This window comes from Colobus angolensis, unplaced genomic scaffold (assembly GCF_000951035.1).
Source record: "Colobus angolensis palliatus isolate OR3802 unplaced genomic scaffold, Cang.pa_1.0 Scaffold247, whole genome shotgun sequence".
NCBI lineage: Eukaryota > Metazoa > Chordata > Mammalia > Primates > Cercopithecidae > Colobus > Colobus angolensis.
In genome coordinates, this window is record NW_012115677.1 from 1112642 (window position 1) to 1116285 (window position 3644).

The 3644-nt window shown below is 59.5% G+C and overlaps 1 pseudogene; it reads right to left on the minus strand.

Moving 5' to 3' along the window:
- Positions 1 to 639: 639 nt before the first annotated feature.
- On the minus strand, positions 640 to 2148 carry LOC105514520 (annotated as a pseudogene).
- Between the last annotated feature and the right edge of the window lie 1496 nt (positions 2149 to 3644).

The following is a 3644-nucleotide window of genomic DNA, read 5'->3' on the forward strand; positions in this document are numbered from 1 at the left end:
CGCTCGGTCTTTGATGTCTCTTTACATTATGGCAGAGCAGCCACATGCTCTTCCCCGGCGCAGGGCTTTGTGTAATGGAACTGACATTTGGCCTTGATACCTGTATCTCTTGGTGATTGCAACAAATTTCTAAAATAAATATTGTACTTTGATCTCCCAGCATTGCATTTTTAATGGACGCTCTCAACATTACTTCATTAAGAACTTTTTTCAGGAGCTCCGAGGGCCAAGGGGGTTGGGGGAGACTAAACAGCTATTCGGCAAAGTCTCTCTCCAAACTTCAGCTGGGGCCTGGGAGGACCGGACTCTGGGCGGGTTTTCACAAATGGAGATGAGGCCGAGAGCAGCCGACTGCGACCACTCAAGAGAGGGCCTTCTGTACGCTCAGCACAGTCCTAAAGACCTTGCATATATTAACTCTTAAACCTACAGCCACTCTACAAGGGGTGCACTATTCTTAACTCCCACTTTACAAATCGCAAAACTAAGGTACACAGAGGCTGAGTACCTTGCTTGCCAAGGTCACCAACTAGAAAGTGTCAAGGCGGGAAAAATGTCTTCAGAGAGCTCGGACTCCGAGCTCTTAAACCACCAAGCCACTAACTTTCACCCTGTTGCCCACTGATGGTGGTTTAACTGGCTAGTGGGGACATCTTGGAGAAAAAGCTAACTCCTATAACCATGGAGATGTGAAATGGCTCTTCTGGTCTTTTTGGGAAAGTAGCTATCAGATTCAACAAAAAGGGCAGCCTTCCATCCTGCTTAGCCAGGCCCTGCCCGCCTTCCTGGGAAAGGAGACTTCGAAGAGCTCAAGGGAGCTGGAGAGGAAACAAGCGCTAAGGCACCAGATCGCTTCGACGGTGCGGGCATGTGCAGGCGCGAGTGCGTGCCAAGGGAGTCTCTGGCCTCTGACTTGCATCCGGGAAAGGGCTCCCTCTGGTCCCACGCTTCTCCAAGACTCAAACCCTGGACCGGACCATGGTAAGGAGCAGGTCAGCCACGCCTCCGATGAAACCACTAAACTCTCTCCCCTTCTCCGCTCCCATAGCAGCTGATCTCATCTTCAGAAGCCAGATCGGGTTGGCCAAGCCGTGTGGTCGCCGCTCGCGTTCTAGAGGGGACAGCTCGTTGCGGGAGAAGGGCGCGGTGCGAGTGCAGGATGTGCGAGGGACCCATTGTATTTGGGTCGCAAGCAGCCCACCCGTCTTTAGTACGATATTCTCTCCCGCAGGCTCGCCCATGGGAGAAGATGGGCCCGGAGGCATCGCGTCCCCGACCCCTGATGCAAGTGCGGAGGGCATCCTTATACGTCCCAGACTCTGAGTCCGCTGTAGTTAGGCTAACCTCTGACGCTGCATCGGGAGATAGGTCACCCCGTCCGTCGTTTCCCGTCGGTCCCCGGTCGCGGTACGGTTCCGTGAGGAAGACGGGCAGAGAGGCCGGGCGCGAGTTGATTAGGGGCTCCCCCACGGTCGGCAGCCTGGAGAGTGGAAACCGTGTCCGCCAGGAGGTGGGTGGGGGAAAGGAGTAGGCCGAGCTCCGGCGGCCACTCTGCAGTGCGGTCTCGAGAGCCGGGGCCGCGAGGCCTCCAACACGGTTCCGCGCCTCTAATGCCCCAGGGCGGTGAGGACCCCTCGGCGCCCCGCCCACCCCGGGGGAAGTGATCCCAGGGTCTGCAGTGCCGGGGCAGGACGCGCCCTGCGCCCTGGGCGTGGAGGAGGCAGACGGCCCTCCTCCGCAGGAAGTGAGCGTCCAGAGAGGGATGGGGTCACTCAAACCCCGGAAAGCGCGACCCTGCCCATGGCAAAGCACTCCCCGCGCCTGGTGAGGAACTTTTTGTTTCCAAAGGTGACAGGAACAAATTTGTACTGACTTTTCTCCCCGCTTCGGGGTTCTCTCTCATATGATTTGTGGTTTGTGGAACCACAACAACCAGGCTTCCTAGACCTCGCCTCACTTTTTTCGAGTAGTTCTTGGTCTGTCAGGCTTGCGAGAGCGCGCGCTGGCTTGGCGGGGCTCCTAGCGAGAAATCACCAGCGGTACTGGGGCTTTCGGCCCCCCACAGTCCGGCCCGGGCCTCCTGGGGGTCCAGGGTGGCCTAGGGAGAAGGGGGCGGAACAGCACAGCTTCTCCCCCTCAGGTGGGCATGACGGGTCGCCTTGGATGTCCTGCCAAGCTCAGCTTTGAGGGTATGCGCGGCGCGGGTGTTTTTCCCAGGTCCACACTTTGCAAAAGTTGTGGCCTGAGGAAAACTTCCAGGTCGCCAGCAGGAACGTCACAGGAGAGCCCCGGTAGCTCGTCAGGCGGGTGGCCCTGGAGCGTGCGCGCCACCCAACGCCGCGCTGGGCGGCCGCCTGGCCCCGCCCCAGGTCACAGCCCTGCCCTCGGCCCCACCGCGGCGGGCGGGGGACACGCGGCGGGCCGGGCGCGGTCGGTCCCACGCTCCACCGGGGGCCTCGTTTGGGTCTGCTGTGTGCGCGGGCGGGTGAGTGTGCGGCGAGGGTGCCGGGTGTGCAAATAAATACAGGGGAGAGTTACACTCCTTCCCATCTCAAAGTCCGGCGCCTGGAAGCCGAAGGCAGATTTTTCTAGAGATAACAAAGACACTTTGTCACTTGGGCGCTGCCTCGGTGCAAATCTTTAATTGCAAGTGTGTATGGGGGGGGTTGGAGGGCGGGAAGTGTGTCTCGAGCAACCCAAGAGCGGGTCTCCAGGCGGCAAGGCCCCCTTTGATCAGGAAAATCCAATTATTTGTGTATATACATTTCCCACATAGTGATTACTTCATTAATTGTCCCGCCTTTATCTCCTCCCTTCCCATCCCCCCTAATAATCAGTTCTTTTATCCAGACCAACAAACACACCATAGGAGCTTTGTGGATTCAAAGGATTTGCTTTCGCTTCTGAAAGAGCCGCTATTCTTTGATGATTGGGTAGCGGCAAACTTCAAAGCCATAAATCTTCCCTCTGACTGGCTGGCGGCCCAGCAAAGTCCTTATCAAATTCTTGGAGGTGATCCTGAAGCGCTCAGACCGCGCGCGGGGCTAGCGAGCGGGGTGCGGCGAGGGGCGAAGGCGGGGAGGGCCCCGGCGCGCAGAGCAGGCGCCGGGGAGGCAGGCTGGGCGGCCGTTCGTCCTCGCCTTCGGGTGTCCATGCCTCGGTGGCGGCGCTCCGCTCCGCAGCCAGCGGCCTGCAAGCCGTAACCATGGCCGCGGTGGCCGTCCTCCGGAACGACTCGCTGCAGGCCTTTCTCCAGGTTAGGGTCGAGCCCGGAGGGGGCGGGAGAAAGGTGGAAAAGGCCACGTCCGGATCTCTCCTGGTACTCCGTGCACCTCGAACCTCAAAGGGAACCCCACCGATGGGTGCAGCCGGAGCCAGGCCTAGGGGTACCCACGCCAACTTCACACCTAATCCGGTGTGGCCTTTGCGGGAGGGACGCGTGGATCCAGGATTGTTTGGAGGTGCCCGGCTGGCCGAGAATAGGACGGGAGCTCACCCTGCTGGGCCCTCCTGCTGACTTCAGCCTGGGGCGGGCCGGGGAGAAGCGCGAGGGCAGTGAGGACAAGAGAGCTTAAAAGATGGGAGGGAGGGTGGCTGGGCGGCAGGGTTGTGGGTGTTTCCCGATTCTTACGGACCACGGAGCC